This window comes from Chelonoidis abingdonii, chromosome 2, assembly GCF_003597395.2.
Source record: "Chelonoidis abingdonii isolate Lonesome George chromosome 2, CheloAbing_2.0, whole genome shotgun sequence".
Classification (NCBI taxonomy): Eukaryota; Metazoa; Chordata; order Testudines; family Testudinidae; genus Chelonoidis; species Chelonoidis abingdonii.
Genome location: NC_133770.1, coordinates 296193718 through 296212006, shown reverse-complemented (window position 1 = coordinate 296212006; position 18289 = coordinate 296193718). Strand labels below are relative to the sequence as shown.

The window sequence follows — 18289 nt, the reverse complement described above, 5'->3', positions numbered from 1 at the left end:
CCCCAGAGTGCAGATGAGTCTTGTTCAGAGTGCATCTTAGCCTTGTCCCAGAGGTTGTATTCTACAGGATGTGTTTCCATAATGCATTTCCAAATGTTTTTTACACTAACTGGCTGATCCCTTCTGCCCCAGAGCTAACTGCATTTCATTGGTAATGTATGTCCATCGGCCAATGTTTTGAGATTCGGTTGCTTGAAGCCGAGCACTTAATGTCAGCTGGAGCTACAGGTGCTCAGCAACTCTGAAAGTCAGGTCACTCAAAGATAGACTTTGTGGGTGAACAATTAGGTTACCCGTGTGTGAAAAGTCTTGCCATTGGCCTGAAGTGTGATGTGAAATGGAAACCTACTTGTAAAATGCTCTAAGAGATGCCATGATTTATGGCCAGTGGCACTGCAGATGTGTCGACTTGCACTTGCCAGGTCCATGCCACCCACGCCGAGGATAGCTGAGGAGCCCCAGTGTGTTCAAACCACTCTCCTGGCACTGGAAGAGGGCGTGCGTGCTAAAGTTACCTCGCTGGGGACTTGCCATCTGCTTCACCAGCACATTTCACAATGAAAGCTCCATTCTTGGCCGAGGGAGGACAAGCAAAGATCCATTCAGTGTGTACATAACTTTTCCTATAATTGCGGCTTTGTTCTCCCTTGCTTCCAGAATGCCTACACTTCAAGTTGTAGGAGGCAGCTTTGCATAGCTGCCTTTTTCGTTAAGTAGCTTGGCCATAGTAACGATGTGTTTCAGAGTTAGATCCCATAACTCCAGCATTGACACAGGGGAGAGTAGGGTTTTGAATGGCTGTTTTTGCAACCTGAATCCAGGCTTAACTTTAATGTAAATGATTTGTTCACTGCATGACCTGAAAGTTTGTGACACTGCTCTGCAGCTCTTGGTTTGCCACCTGTGCCTGCCTTTGTTCCTTCGGAAGTGTCTGCAGGTTTGGGTTATTTGGGGTTTTTTTTTAGGACTCTTACTCAGCTTATGGATGCCACTCTATTTTCTGCAGCTTTACAGCAGGGACATGGGAGCTGTAGACGGACTCCTGCTTTGATATCAGGAAAGTGGCACTGTTCTATATGATCACTAATGGGCATGGAGACTTCAGCTTCTCAGTGTCTCCAGGTTGGCGGGTCAGAGGAAGGGAAGCTTGGAATGTTGTTGCCCCTCCTTTGTGGATAGAGAATTTCACTCTCTGGGGCTGTCCTCCTAGTACCAATTTTGCCTAAAAAACAAATGTAAAGATCTCGTGTTCTAAGGCTCCAGATCACAGCCTGCCCCTGCAAGAGAGATTGTCAATGTACAAATCACTTTCCGTTTTGTTGTGTAACTCGCCACTGCTGAAAAACAAATTTCCCTCTGTGGGCTCTCCCGCTGGATTGGTAATTCTCCAGTTCTGACTTGCTTTGGTATAAAATTTCCTTTGCAGGCTGAAGATTGAAAACTAGGTCAGACTGAAATGCGGCCTTGAGGAGTTGTAACTAACCCCTTTGCACTCGCTACAGACAAGTACATTGTGTTTAACATTGCAGGCTTTTAGCAGTCAAGGGAATTAACCATTGCAGCAGTTTATCTAGGGATGTCCTGGAGCCATCATAACTTGGAGGCTTTAAATCCATATGCTGCAGCTTGACCAGACATTACGGGCTTGATGCAGGAATCACTGGGTGAAATACCCTGGTCTGCGTTATACAGGGGGTCGGACTAGGTGATTGGAATGGTCCCGTCTGACTTTACATTCTATGCATCATGTCACCTGGGATTGGGTCGTGGTTTACCTACACTCAGCTGATGTGATGTTAAACGTGACAACCCGCTGCATAGACTGCAGTTGTGTGTAATAGCGTGTGCCCTGAGAGGGCTTGTTTACACATCCTGTTCTGTGCCCGTTTCCATGGTATCTGAGCACATTCTGATACTTGCTGCTCCCACTGTGCCTGTCTGCTCCGTGCATTGCGGTGGAAGCCGTGTTCAAGGTTCAGCCACCCACTCAGGGGGTCAAGGACATGAGGAAAGCATAGTGGAACTCGTGGGAGGTTGTTCGGGGGTGGGAGGGGAGTTGCTCAAAGGCTGAGGGTCTTATCATCCATGGATTTGCTTCTGCCCCTTGCAGGGGGCAGCAGCCTGGATTTAGCATGGCCCTCGGGAGCAGCATGTCCCTATGGTTTGAGACTGCGTCTCGACAACCCCTGCTGGGAGGTTTACCTGCTGAAAACAGCCTTCAGAGCAAAACTAAAGATTCAAAATATAGACAGATGTCTCGTGGTGCAGGGATTCTAAATATATCTGCATTTGAGTTGATGGTGTTCCTTTGACTCCTACCTAATTCAGCTGGGTTTAGCTCGCCATACTGGTGACCGTGCCCAACCTGGGACTGACACAAAATGACCTCTGATAAAGACAGACGAGTGTCAGATGGCTTTGCAGTGGGATTTGTAGCTTTTTTCCACACAGCTGCATGTGTGATGCTTACCCTGCTGATAGACTTCAGGGGTTGTTTTCTTCTTAACTTTGATATGTTGCTGACAGAACGATACAAGAACTAGGACTCATCTAATGAAATGAATAGGCAGCAGGTTTAAAACAAACAAAAGGAAGTATTTCTTCATACAACACACAGTCATCCTCTGGAACTCTTTGCCAGAGGATGTTGTGAAGGCCAAGACTATAACAGGGTTCAAAAAAGACCTAGATAAACTCATGCAGGATAGGTCCATCAGTGGCTATTAGCCAGGATGGGCAGGGATGGTGTCCCTAGACTCTGTTTGCCAGGAGCTGGGAATGGGCGACAGGGGATGGATCACTTGATTACCTGTTCTGTTCATTCCCTCTTGGGCATTTGGCATTGGCCACTGTCAGAGACAGGATACTGGGCTAGATGGACCGTTGGTCTGACCCAGTGTGGCCATTTTTATGTTCTTATATTCTTATGTTTTTCTTTAGGTTGTGTAATGGCTGCTCTTTCGTCTTTTAGACTGAAGCAGGCTGGATCAGAGTTCATGTTTTACTGCCCTGTGCTCAAAATATTGCCCTCTCCTAGAGCGTGCTAAAGTAAATGAAAAATTAGAGAGAACAGCTGTGCTCTGCATCAGACTTCATTGCAATGTGTTCCGTGTTAGTGCTTGTCATGAGGGGACGTCATCTTTTTATTAAGATCCTCTGATCTTTATATGTGTGTGTGTGTGTATTAAGCCACTAACATTCACTGCTAGTGAGATAGTATCAGAATCAAACAACTAAGGAGTGAAAAGGTTTCTTGCCCCAAATCATATAACAGCCCTGTGGCAGAACCCAAACTTCCTTACTCGCAGTTTTAACCGCGTGATCATTCGTGGCCACTGTATCCCCATTCTTCATGGGACTTGTTCCCTAGACAGTATTTCAAAAGCACTGTAGGATCTTTGGGCGCATGTTGGTGCTTGCCAATATTGCATTCTTGACAATATTACTTGGGATATTTTTAATTAAAAATGTGATGCCACCAAATGGCCGAATTTTGTGTTGCTGGTTTCCCTCTGCTGTGCCTAGTTCCTGCGATGTGCTTCCCTGTGTTTTAAACATGCATAATTGCAATTAAATAAAATGAGCACCACCCCGCCCCCGGGAATAGCGTGGGACCATTTCTAACAAAAATGCCCGAAGAGCGAACCTTGTATGTAAAGTTGATTCAATGGACTTGAATTTCCAGTTTGGTAGGACCTCTCTTCACTGTTCTAATTCTCTCTGGTCTTTAAGAAGATGCTGCTATGAGCTATCTAAATTGTATCTCTTTTTAAAATATTTTCTCTCTTCATTCTTTGAAATAACCATCTGGAAACTGGAAAATGCTGTGTAGTTCCTCACCAGCTTGGATGTCTCGCTTTCTCATTTGCGTAACGTTATTTTAGACTTCCCGCTGTTTCTGGCAGAGCTCAACATTAATGTGGCTTAAAAACTTCCTTGTTTGAGTATAAGGCTATGTCTTCACTACCCGCCATATCGGCGGGTAGCAATCGATTGCTCGGGGATCGATATATCGCGTCTCATCTAGACGTGATATATCGATCCCTGAACGTGCTTATATTGATTCTGGAACTCCACCAACCCGAACAGAGTTGCGGAGTCGACATGGGGAGCCGCGGACATCGATCCTGTGCCGTGAGGACGATGAGTAATTCGATCTTAGATACTTCGACTTCGGCTACGTTATTCACGTAGCTGAAGTTGCGTATCTGAGATCGATTTTCCCCTGTAGTGTAGACCAGCCCTAAGCTTTGATGCTTCAACTGTGGAAAGTAGTGTAACTGCTGTTGAGGCAGCAGCAGAGGGTGCAGGAGAGCACAGATGTGTCTGCCTCAGTGTGCTGAATGAGATTATCTCTGCAGCATTGGAAGTAAAATGTAAAGGAGCTGGTCATCCCATTCGCTGGTGTGATTCGTTGGTCTGTAGCAGACATCAATTAGTATCCCATCTTGTGCTTTGTCTGCTAGGAGAATGATCCATAAAGCATTCAAGATAATTTTCTGCTGTGTTATTAGTGACTTGGAAACAGGTAATGCCATATTTGACATAGAGTGCCACTCCCCCTCCCCTTTTGCCAGCTCAGTCCTTCCTGAATAGGTTGTAACCATTGATTGTAACATTCCATTCATTCACCCCACCCCACCACATTCCAGTAATACCAACTAGATTGAACTGATGCTCATAGATGATTAATTCCAATTCTTCTTGTTTATTACCCAGGCTCCTAGCAGTGATGTACAGGCAATGAAAGAATTACTTCTCTTTGTGACTTTTGGTTTGTTGATTAGCTTTTTCCTCAAAATCTTGATTTTTGTATGTTATAAATAAGTTCTCTTTTGTTCCTTCTTTTTACCCTCTGCTTTTGTTATTAGTTTAACACCCTCCTGATTGCTCTAGGCCTCCTTCCCGTGAGGAGATTGCCTCCCCCTCAGTAGAAGGGGAACCACTCCAAACCATGTAGCCCTCTTTCCGGATAGAAAGTGGACCAATGTTTCACAAAACCCACACCCTCTGCCTTACACCACTTACTTAGCCGGCGGTTCACTACAAGAAGCTTCTGTCTCCCTTTGCTCCTGGGAGAGGAAGGATCTCAGAGAAGATCACTTGGACATTCTTCTTCTTCAGCAGGCTTCTGATTTTCCTGAAGTCATCTATTAGCTTTGAGAGACGCTTCTCTTGTTATATATCCCTGTCTGGGGGAAAAGATGGGTGCTGGGGGAAGGGAGCATTTGTTCTGATGAATGGCAGGGCATACAGGACAATTGAAAGCTGTGATTGCTAAGAGCAAACCTTGGATGTCTTTTTCTAAAAGATCAAGTCAAACTCACCCAAACTTTGTGGGTCAGTGCTGGAATCACTGGGTGAAATGCTGTGGCCTGTGCTATGCAAGTGGTGGAGCCAGACTGTAATGGTTTCTTGTGGCCTTGAAAACATCAGACTCTGTAAAAACATGTCCCTTCCCCAGCCTTCTCCTGCTGTGCCGCGGTCTACTACTCCACTATGGACTTGCTGTGGTGTCTATGCTTGGTAGGCACCGGAACCTTTCCCCCATTTCCCCACCCCTCCCCTGCTTTCTCCAAGTCTGGATACTTGGGATTGAGGGGGAGGAATTCACCCTATGTAAATCGCTTTTTAATGTGTTTGTATTTTGGGGTGTTGGAATTGGACTACATATTCAGGGTTTAAAAATAAAATAAAATAAAAAGTCCAGGTTTTTCCATTGCCTGGTGTGGAATCCTGTCTTCTGGGTCTTAAAGCTACAGTTGATGTACGGTGACCTAACTCATAATTTTCTCAATGGTGGGCATTACCATGTGAAATTCTCTGGCCTGTGGTACGCAGGAGGAGGGCAGAGAAGATAATCTGAATGCTGCCTTAAAATCTATGAAGCTTCTTGTGAGTTGCACATGACCCTGGCATGTGGCAGGAGAGATGTTATTAGCAGTGCTGTGTGGAGCAGACAGTTCTCAGCATAGATGAGCATATTTTGATCTATCTGCGTACCCAGGCTCAGTTTTTCCTCCTCCATAATCTTTGGCTATCATGTGCTTTGGAGGCTTCCCTTAGGCAAGGACAGGTCTCTGAGCAAGCTTCGGAGGGTAGCCAGCGTTCCTTTCAGCTGGTGCATTAAACACTTGTGAGGATTTCTGTAAGAGGGTCTGATCCCTTAGACACCCCCGTTAATGAGTGTGGAAAGGAGAGGTTTTGGTTTGCTTTAGGGATGTGAAAGGCTGAATTGATTAGTAGCTGAATGGGTAGGAGCCCATGAACCTGGTTGCCTGCAAAACTGAGATCACTACAGAAATGAAACAAGAATCTTCCTTCTCTTTTTGAGTTTACTGTCCTACAGGAGATAAATCGGGGTGAGATAGTGATGTAGTCAGGGTGTTGAGTTGTGGATCTCATGGTTGCATGTCTTAGTGCAGTTCTAGCATAGAATTTAATGGTGGTTGCAGATCACAGCAGAGGAGCCAAGAGATCGTAAACCATATTTGAAGGTCCCACACAAATGGTAACCAGAACCCAAAGAATATTTCCCATTAGCATCTAACAAGACAGGAAAGCTGTGATGTAATAAGAGATTCTAATCCCATTTTAAAGGAAGGTAAATCCAACCTTTCCTTTAGTAATTGCTTTTTTTTTTTATTTGAAAATTTCAATGCAAATTGAGGCGTTTTGATGGAATGTTCCTAATTTCACCTTTCAACGGGCTCTATTCTGTAGTGAGAAAATAGCTTTAAAAAAGTCAGGTGACTTAATGAAAAGGCTGGGTGATGAAATGGTAGCTGTTAGTGAGAGAGACAAGCACTATTTGCAGCTAGAAGTAGTGAATCAGTGAGTGATGGTTATTTTTCAGAGGGGTGTTGCAAATTCATCTCCATGACAGCTGCTATTTGTATTTGCGCATAACTGCCCCAGCTCGTGCTTTGGGATTAAAACTATCCAGGGTGGAAGCGAGTTCTTTAGGAAGGTTGGGCGGAGTTCATGAACTGTTTGAATTAGGAAGAAATTTACTTTGCCCATTTGTTATTTGTATACCAACTGTTCGATAGTCCACTTCCAACCCCCGCCCCAAATGGGCTGAGGTTTAAAATTATTATTGTTTCTATGGGGTTGCAACCAGATGGGATCTGGGCATCTTTGTATCTGGCATTGTACGAACACAGAATAATCTTCACATGTGACTAGTTCTCAGTGAGGAGGAGTTGCTTGGTAAATTATAGCCTGGGACAGGGGAGGGTGAAAATAATTTTAAAAGCCTGTTAGGCTTTTTAGTTAAGTTGTTGCCTATGGCATTAAAGAATTGTTTTCTTTCCATCATTTAGAACAAACCTGTTGTCAAGCTCTAGGCATTTTTACGATAAAACCAGCATCGTGTATCAGCCACAGCTAAGTTAACAAAGGTGAACAAAAAACCTCCCTTGCCAAACAGGAACCTGCAGCTGCAGGCTTTGTTTGTGGACAGGATTGAATTTAAAAATCTTCTGGGATGTTCCAAACAGCTCCAGAGTGCCCGCTAGGGAAGGGGGGATTGTTTTTATTCTCTTTCTGCCTCTTAAACTAAAACAGGGAGTGTGTGAATGTGTGTGTATAATGGTAATGCAGCATTGAGGCTGAATATTTGCGTGTCACACAAAATAGTCAGGGAAACGTAATTTGAGGTTCCAGTCGCCAGGCTTACCTGGCTATGTGAATATAAGTAATAATGTAGACTACTGGGTAGACCATTAAATGCCTGATCCTGCAAAGTGCTAACTGTCCTTAGCTCCCACTGAAACCAGCCCTGCCTGAGGACGTGCAGCACCTCACAGAATCAGGCACTCAGTTTTTGGGAGTCTAACCTGAGATAACAGATCTGATTTTTCCATAGCTCCCTTTGACTACAGGAGGAGCTCTGAGTGCTCAGCACCTTTGCAAATTGGACACCAGCTATCTCAAGTTGGGCACTGAAAAATAATAGCCCTAATTATCTAACTTAATATGAGCTATGTGCAGTGCAACCTTGCGTAGGAACCTTTTCATTTCCTGGATCGGTGCTCAAGCTTGCTTCCTTATTAATGCACTTGCTGCATTTTATATATATGCAGCTGTTGCAGGCTCCAGGCCTGCAGTCTGCTGCATGGTGGGACCTCATTGACTTGAATGGGACTTCACCCAGTGGAATGACTTGCAGAGTTGGGGGCACACGTATTGTGACTGGTCACCGTAGCTTCTTTTATGGAAGGAGACATTTTTCAGCCTGAACTATATGGCAGTCCTCATACTTCTTAAAAACCTATTCTGCTGGTAAAGGTCATCATAAGATGACAGACAAATATCTCTCCCCCTCCGAACTTCCCCCAGTAAAGGCACTGTGTGCAAGGGAAGGAGCCATGGAACAGGACTTCCCCTAGTTTGCCCTGAGAATCTCCATCCACTCATCCAGTAGCGACCTTCTTTCTGTCCCATCACGGTATCCTGCCACGGTTGGTCCAGGAACTTCTCCTCTGCAGTGCATGTTTGCTGGAACAGCCTTTCTGTATCTCCCTGCCTCACTGGTTCGGCATCTTCTTTCAAATACCATCTGAAAGTGTCTCTCTTCTCCTCTGCCCTTGCCTCCATAAATAATAGCAGAGGGAAGGGGGAAATTAACTCGGAGAAGCTTTTTGGTAGTTTGTATGTCAGACGCTATATAAACTAGTTATATTGGATTGCATTGCTCTCCACTTCAGTGCAGCCATTGATTGCTCACTGGCTCTCGGCCCATTAGTGCTGTTTGGTATTTCTCTTTCCTTCAGCTAGTGCTTTTTCTTTTCTTCCTAGTTAATGAAATCTGAGGAGCGCTGCTCTCAAACCCCGTCTTCAGCCAGTTCTCTTCTCCCTGATCCTCCCTCTGTCTCCGGAGTAACTTTCGTCTCTTATTCTTGCCACCTCCTGGTTGACACGTCAGATAATTCACAGAGTAGCTCAGTTGTCCTGCCAGTTGGCAAAGGTCATTGCTCGCTGAAAGCTTTGGTCATAGGGCCATTGTTTGTTATGTGTGTTTCAGTAGATAGAACAAAACGTATAGGGACTGGACAAAGTGGGGAGGTCATGGTGGGGGAGCAAATATTCAAAGGATGCAAAGCCCTAGGTTTCAAAGGAATGCATTAGGGTGGGATAGGAAAGAGGGTTATAGCAAGGAGAAATGGGATAAAACTGAGTAAAAGAATAGCTGAGGCTGAACATCAGGAAAGCCTACTTAAGAGAAATGGCTGTTAGACTGGAGAAGTTTCCTAAAGAACATGATGGAAGCACCATTACTTTGATGGTACATGACTAGCTTGGACAAAATATTAGGAAAAAACAAGAGAACAGCGTGGTACTGACAGGGGTAGGTGGATGAACTGATCTCCCCCGTCTCTTAATTTCTTTGCTGAGGCTCTAACATAGCTCGATGCCATGTACACCCACTGTCGTGTATATAATGCTGTAGGAAAAAAATGCTTGGCTTGCTACGATGATGATTGCTCTAGATGTGCCCATCAATATCAAAGGCAAAATGCCAGCCCTGAAGAGTTTATAAACTAAATTAGGCAGGTAATGACCTGGGATGAGAGAGGAAAGGAAACAACCAAAACAAGGGGAAAGGGAGAGCGGCTTGTAGGTTAGAGAGTTATTTATAAGTAAATCAGGTCATTTAGTTTGTTGTCTAATTATAAGGGAACCATACAAGAGAAAGTTAGATTGTGATCAGAGGAGCTGGCTCATGAAATTAGGGGGATAAACAATTCTCTCTCTAAAAAATTGAGCACGTTTTGGAATTGCTTTGCAGAGTGGAACTGCTCCTTAATTATAGGACTAGAAATGGATAAAGCTTCTATTTTTTCATAATTAATCTTGAAGCCTGAATGGCTTTCCAAATCTGTCACACAATTAAATCAAATTTGGCAATGCTATAATAGGGTTTGTTAAGTGTCGAATGGTTTCACCTGAGTATTATTCTGTGTTCTTTGCCACAAACATTGATCTCTGTTTAGCTCTTTACTTTTATTAAAAACCTAACAGAAATTCTTTCTTGTACCTGCTCCTGCTTTTGTCGAAAGAATTAAAAAATACACACAACACAGCTTTACTTCATTTTTATCTGGGGCCTGGAATAGTAAGTAGTGTTGCTGGCCAGGAGAGAGATGCATAGGCACAAACTTACACTGGAGTGGAAGCATGCATATTATTTTGCCTGGTTCTAGCCAGCAGAGTTCCTCATTTCCCTGAGCACAACATATTTGTTGAAATTACAACACCTATGAAAACCTGACCACATGCGAGATAGTGTAGCTTTGTATTTGTTTTTCTTTTATGATCATTAATGTGACTTGTAACTTTGTTCGCATTTCTAGCTGTAGAAATATTTTGCTTTGGATTTAAAAAATAAACATGAAGACGCTAAATTGATGAGTTTGTTCTGTTTGATGTAAGGGCAAGAAAACAGAACCATTTGTTTTTAAAACCTCTAGAGACAAAACGAGTCTTAAAGCTATGAGGAGGAGGGGAGAATAGGGTTTTTGGATACTTCATAGCTTTGCTGGTTGGTCTTATTGGCTCATTCCAGACTAAAGCCAGGCCTGTCTGTTTCTCGCCCCCTGTTGTCTCATTTCGTCTCATCCACTAAAAGTGCATTATGCAAATAGTTGAGTAAGGGAAGGATGATTTGCACTCCCACTACACAATAATGAGTTATTCATAGTTAGCAATGGATGAAATGCGGGGTAAAGGAGGAGGAATGGAGATGATGAGAGAGAGATGATAAAAGAGACATTTAACTTCCAAGACAACACACTAAGCAATATGATTTCACAGATCAAATATAGGTCAAGACTATTCTAGATCCTGTCGCTGCTGGTAGGTTTTGTTAGTTTCCAAAGTAATATCTCTCTTCAAACATATGAGACGTCAGCCAGCATCCTCAATGCCTCACAATTAAGGTTCAGACCAGGGATCTGAACAGAGATGGCTCTAGCAGCACTAAAACAATGACATCTTTGTGGTCATGAACACAGACAACTCCAAGCTTGTACTGCTGGGCTTCTCTGCAGCCTTTGGCACAGTAGACCACAGTGTGTTGCTAAAGCACTTACATGACACGGCAGGAGTAGAAGGCCCAGCAGTAGAGTGGCGCTTATTCCTTTCCGGCACAACCCTTGAGTGGCGCTAGGTAACTGCCCTTCCTCTCCAGTGGTGCTCCCCTGCTGGGATCCTTCCTATACCCACTTTTCTTTATTATCAACGTAAGACCACTGTCAGAGGGGTAGTTGTGTTAGTTTGTATCCACGAAAACAACAGGAAGTCCGATGGCACCTTAAAGACTAACGGATTTATTTGGGCATAAGCTTTCGTGGATAAAAAACCCATTTCTTCAAATGCATGGAGTGACAATTACAGATGCAGGCATAAATATACAGACACATGAAGAGAAGAGAGTTACAAGTGGAGAGCCAGTGTTGACAGGACCAATTCAATGTGGTCCACTCCCAATAATTGATGAGGAGGTGTCAATGCCAAGAGAGGGAAAGACCATTGGGAGAGGTAGTGAGATGCCCTGGGCTCAGCTGCCAGCAAGATGCTAATGACATTTACTATCTATCTCAACTGATGCAACCACCACCACAGTTAGTTAGAACATCAGAATGCCTGCAGAATGACGAGCGAGCGGAACACAGGCATGACTGCAGTGATACTGGTTGGAAAGGGGAAATACATTGATGAGTTGGCCATGACATTGTCCCCACCTCCCATCGAAGGCTCACATCCCCCATTCATCAAAATAGTCAAAGCCTTGGTGTCCTGCCTGGAGGATTGGGCCAGAAGAAATCTGATGAGGTTCAACAAGGACAAGTGCAGAGTCCTGCACTTAGGATGGAAGAATCCAGGATGTGGACAAATTGGAGAGAGTCCAGCAGAGGGCAACAAAAATGATTAGGGGGCTGGGGCACATGACTTATGAGGAGAGGCTGAGGGAACTGGGCTTATTTAGTCTGCAGAAGAGAAGAGTGAGGGGGATTTGATAGCAGCCTTCAACTACCTGAAGGGGGGTTCCAAAGAGGATGGAGCTAGGCTGTTCTCAGTGGTGGCAGATGACAGAACAAGAAGCAATGGTCTCAAGTTGCAGTGGGGGAGGTCTAGGTTGGATATTAGGAAACACTATTTCACTAGGAGGGTGGTGAAGCACTGGAATGGGTTACCTAAGGAGGTGGTGGAATCTCCATTCTTAGAGGTTTTTAAGGCCTGTCTTGACAAATCCCTGGTTGGGATGATTTAGTTGGTGTTGGTCCTGCTATGAGCAGGGGATTGGACTAGATGACCTCCTGAGATCTCTTCCAACCCTAATATTCTATGATTCTGTGACTCATAAGAACATAAGAACGGCCATACTGGGTCAGACCAAAGGTCCATCTAGCCCCGTATCATGTCTTCTGACAGCAGCCAATGCCAGGTGACCCAGAGGGAATGAATAGAACAGGGAATCATCAAGTGATCCATCCCCTGTCACTCATTCCCAGCGTCTGGCAAACAGAGGCTAGGGACACTCACTAAGCTTGGATGACAAGGTAGCATCTGTTTCCCAAAATGCCTTTTTACCTCCAGTGTGCTAGGAAACTCCCAGATGAAGACCTGCCCACAGTGATCCTGGCATTCGTCACCTCCAGGCTGAATTACTGTAACTTGTCTCTGAGGCTGAATGTGCAGACGATTCACAGGCTCCAGATGGTACAGAATGTGGCTTCTCGCCTTCCTGTTGGCTCAGATTGCCATGAGCATACCTGGCCCATGCTCAAATCCCTCCACTGCCTCCCAATCAGCTTTTGTTGCTAGTTTAAGGCCTTGGTCCTAATCTTTGGAGCAATTAATGGATCAAGCCCCAACTACATCAAAGATTGAATTTTGATCTATGAACTACAGTAACTGCTGTTCTCCTTTGGGGCAGTGCAGATTGCTGAGCCCAGCATGAAGCATGTGATAGCTGAGCAGAGTATTGTCAGTTGAGGGAATCCAGCTTTGGAACAATCTTCTAGAGGAGATCAGGAGAATCCAGAGTCTGTCCAGCCATAGGAAACACTGCAAGCGCTTCCTCTTTCAAAAAGCCTCTCCGCTATCAATGATGCACAAAACATGAACACTCCCTGCCATTCCCCCCAGCTCCTTACCCTGAACAGAGTTTTCGACATCGAAAAGGGAGATATACCAGAGGCTCATGAAGTTGCTAGGGACCTTGCTATTGCTATTGGTTTTATGTAGTAGGTGCACAAATGCCATGGTGATCGATGGCAGTATAGAAACCTACATAGATAAGATAGTTATTGAACTATGCCAGGTTAAGTAGGTAGGAATGAGCCACCCACTCTCCTGCCCCTGTATTTGTCCTGCAAAACTCATCTTGGGATCTGAGAGTTAAATTGGGTTCTTCAAAGGGTGTATCTTCACCACAGAGTTAGCTGTTGCCCCTAATACAAGTTCCATCCACACACAAAACCCTTTAACTTGAGTGTGTAGCAGTGGATGAACTCAAGATAGCCGGTCCATTGAGGTGTAGGCTGTAGTTCGAGTCAGCACAACTCCTCAGCTGCTAACACAACCTCTCTGTGTAACTTCAGTGGTGTCGCGCAGTGCAACTGCTCTCACTTGAGCTTGGCCTAACTTGAGGTAATTCGACTGTCGATGATTTGTTAGCTCTGCAATGAAGAGATAGCCCAAGGATTTTGATAGGGCAGATTATGATGTCAGATAGACCTGTACAATCTTACTGTCTTCAAATTCTGTCACCAGTTACATGTTTGCAAAGCCTATTGTTTTTGGGTGTAGCAGTGGGCAGAATTGCGACTTGAATGTATTTAAGAATTCAGCTGCTGATACAGGAGTCAGAATAGAATCCAGTTCACTCTCCCATTGCTGTCTTGATGGCTACAAATGAGCCCCCTCTTATGGAGCGTTATAACTGCAGGTCCATCTTGCTGCAGTTGGAAGTGTCATCCTTGCCCCTGAGCAGAAAGCCTTCGGAGTCGAGCTTTCTGCAGCTTTCTTTCTGTTATGGGAGATGTATTCCCGTTCACCCAGCTTTCTGGTTTGCCTCATGGCCATAAAGCTATTGCTTGTCGACTCAGGGTTTCTGGCTAAATGTTTTCCTGCAAAATAGCTCCCTGCCCTATATGTAAATGTAATGATTCTATTAGCATAGTCTGAAGATGCATATTAAACCAAACAGCCCTAATCCATTTTTAAACATCACAGTTCATTACCAAGTCCATCCTTGCTGTGAGAGAACAGCAGCCCTTAGCTGGTAGTGGATTAGGGTAGCTGTTCTGCATAAATACACTGGGTGAAATTTGAAATTTAATTAACCCCTTAGCTGCTGTACATCAACAGCACATTCACTTGATTGCACATTCACTGGATTGTTAAGACATACCTGCAACTTGTAGCAGCTGTGGTGCTGCCTGGTCGTATCTGGAACCCATTCTTCCTTCTCTAGCTGTAGAGGAACTTCAGTCTGGGGGGTGGGGGAACTGGGATGAAGCAGGATGATCCTTTGAGTGGCAGTTCTGCAGCTTAGAGTGCAGAGCACAGAAGAGAGGAAAACATTCTGTGCGCTGAGGGAGATGTTGTGCGCTAGTTAAATAGTTGAAGGTGCGTGCTCCAATTTTCCACCTGGTTTTAAACTGATTGCTTGCTTGAGTCAGGAATGTCTGCCTCCTACACGTCTTGCCAGACACTGACTAGGTGCGTGAGATTGTTTTTTTCCCTTCCCTTCCACTCACATATCACGACTTGGCCACTGTCAGACTGTAAACAAATATTATAGCAATTACAGAAGGAAAAACTCTTCTTAACGAATGCTATTAAGCATTCAAAATCCAGTACTCAGACGTTAGGAAATACCACTGAGTTAGTAAGTTTCCTGATGGCGAGGTATCTTAAAATGCTGCTGCAGTTAGGATGTAATCGAAGTAACATCGAGGGAGCCTAGAACGTGTGGATAAGATGTCCTTTTTATTGTTTGTATAAAACTATACAAACACGTGACCCAGAGGTAGCATTGAAATACAGAGTTTGGGGGTGGTTTTGTGTTTCAGATCCACAAGCGAGTTCCCAAGGACAGCCCCTCTGGTAAGAAGCTTTGCTCTCTGTGTCAGCCAACGGTTGATGTGATGGGATTTTTGCCTGTTCTTGGACCCTGCTTAGAGGTTCCAGGTTTCTTTTCAGGCTCTGGCTTGTAGATGTCATTTCATAGAGATGGGGGCCCTCTTAGGGACCTTGAGAGACCTGCACTAGGGTAGGACCAAGTAAACCTAGACTACGGGTTCTCAAACTGGGGGTCAGGACCCCTCAGGGGGTTGCGAGGTTATTACGTGGGGTGATTGTGAGCTGTCAATCTCCACCCCAAACCCTGCTTTGCCTCCAGCATTTATATTGATGTTAAATATATTTAAAAAAATGTTTTTAATTTATAAGGGGGGGTCGCACTCAGAGGCTTGCTATGTGAAAGGGGTCACCAGTACAAACGTTTCAGAGTCACTGACCTAGACCATCCATGACAGGTGTTTGTCCAACCTGTTTTTAAAACCCCCAATGATAGGGATTTCATTACCTCCTTAGTTACTTACTGGAACAGGTTAGCTATCCTTAGATTTACAAAGTTTTCCTTAATATCAAACCTAAATCTCTCTTGCTGCAGATTAAGTTGATTACTCCTTGTTCTGCCTTCAATGGACAATGGAGAACAATTGATTGCCTTCCACTTTATAGCAGCCCTTAACATATTTGACGACTGTTCAGAGATTCTGAGATTCCAAGGCAAGACGAGACTATTGTGATAATCTAGACCAGCCCTCTGTATAACGCAGGCAACAGAATTTATGCAAAATGATTTCTAGAGCATATAAAACATCCAAGTTTGATTTAAAAATTGCCCGTGATGGAGAATTTACTGCAACCTTTGGTAAATTATTTCAGTGGTTAATTACCCTTACTGTTAAAAACGTACACCTTATTTCCAAACTGAATTTCTCCATCTTCAATTTCTAACTGCAGAATCATGTTACACCTTTCTTTACTAGATTGAAGAGTCCTTTATTAAATATTTGCTCCCTATGTGGGTACTTACGGATTGTAAGTACTTCTTCACACAACACACAGTCAACCTGTGGAACTCATTGCCAGGAGATGTTATGAAGGCCAAAACTATATGTGGGTTCAAAAATAATTAGATGACTTCATGGAGGATAGGTCCATCAATGGCTGTTAGTGAATATGGTCAGGGATGCAACCCCATGCTTTGTGTGTCCCTAAGCTTCTAACTGTCAAATGCTGGAATTGAACAACATGGGGATAGATCTTTTGATAAACGCCCTTTTCTGTTCCTTTCCTTTGAAGTGTCTGGCATAGGCCACCGTTAGAAGACATTTCAGAAGTATTTGCACTAGTTCCAATGAAAGAGATAATATAACCTCTCTACCATAGACATCCACTCTGTAGGTGCTCCGGGGCTGCAGCACCCATGGAAAAAAATAGTGGATGCTCAACACCCACGGTAGGTGTGGGTCAGCACCTCCATATCCTCCCCCCACCCCAGCACTTCCTGTGCACTGACAGCCCTGCTGATTGGCTTCTCCTTCTCCCTCCCAGCACCTCCTGCCTGCTGCGATCAGCTGTTCCATGGTGTGCAGGAGGCGCTCGGGGGGAGGGGAAGGAGCAGGAGGTGTGGTGGGAGTGGGAAGAGGTGGAGCAGGGTGGGGGCTTGGAGGAAGGGGTGAACCAGAGGTGAGGCCTGGGGCGGAGTGGGGGTCGAGTACCCCTGGGATCTGAGTAAGTCGATGCCTATGTGCTCTACTCCTACTTGAGATTCTCCTGTTTATGCAACCAAGAATTGCATTAGCCCTTTTGGCCATGGCATCTCACTGGGAGCTCATGTTCAGCTGATTATCCCACCGACCACCAAATCTTTCTCAGAGTCACTGCTTCCTAGAATAGAGTCCCTTATCTGGGAAGGGATTACATTCTTGGTTCCTAGAAGTATACGTTTACATTTAGTTGCATTAAAACACATCTTGTTTGTTTCACCCAGCATTACCAAGCAATGTAGAGCACTCTGTATCAATGACCTGTCCCTTTCATTATTTACCACTCTCCCGATTTTTGTGATGTTTGCATTTTTTATCAGTCATGATTTTGTTTTCTTCCAGGTCATTGTTAAAAATGGTAAATCGAGTAGGGCCAAGAACCGATCCCTGTGAACCCTAATGGAAACACCCATTCAGAATTGCATTTTGAGACCTGTTATCAGGTCCCCACTCAATCATCGTCTTTCAGTACTAAATATGCCCAGGTTTTTTAACCTTTCCTCACAGGTCAGGTTTTCTAAACCTTTTATCATTCTTCTTGTTCTCCTTTGGACTCTCTCCAATTTGTCCGTATCTTTCTTTAAGTGCCACACCCAGTGTGGGACCGAGTACTTTAGCTTTCACCACTGCCGAGCAGAGAGGAATAGTTACCTCCCATGTCTTATGTACCACACTCCTTTTAATACACCAGAGAAACATATTAACCCTTTTCTTAACTGCATCACATTGTTGGCTCATATTCAAGTTTTGATCCACTGTAACCCCCAGATCCTTTTCAGCAGTACTACCAGCTTGCCAGTTATTCCCCATTTTTTTAATTGTGTTTTTGATTTTTCCTTCCTAAGAGTCGTACTTTCCACTTGTCTTTATTGAATTTCATCTTGTTTGTTTTAGACCAGTTCTCTAATTTGTCAAGATTGTTTTGAATTCTGTTCCTGTCCTCCACAGTGCTTGCAACCCCTCCTAGCTTGATGTCATCTGGAAATTTTATAAGCATTCTCTCCACTCGATCATCAGTCATTAGGGAAAATATTGAATAATACTGGACACGGGACAGACCGCTGGAGGATCCCACTAGATACAGCCTCCCAGTTTGGCAGTGAACCATTGATAACTACTCTTTGACTATGGCTTATTAACCAGTTGTGCACCTACTTTATAGTAATTTAATCTAGACCTCATTTGCCTAGTGTGCTTATGAGAATGTTAGACTATGCCAGAAGCCTTACTAAAATAAAGATATATCACATCTACTGCTTTCCCCTCATCCACTAGGTTAGTAGCCCCGTCAAATAATTTGTTTTTTCTCTAATTATTTTGTGGGAATTTTGTTGACAAGAAAATGTTAGAAGCCCTAAATAATAACCATTAGCGTTTAGGGTAGTGTCCCTGTCCAGAGGAGGTGGAGAGCGTGATGGCTTTTTGGGGGTATTTTT

General features: G+C 44.2%; 1 protein-coding gene across 5 annotated transcripts in view; it reads left to right on the top strand.

Moving 5' to 3' along the window:
- The window catches only part of TSNARE1 (t-SNARE domain containing 1), a 691098-nt gene that overhangs the window by 143946 nt on the left and 528863 nt on the right, over positions 1 to 18289 (top strand). The gene's annotated exons all lie outside the window — the stretch shown is intronic.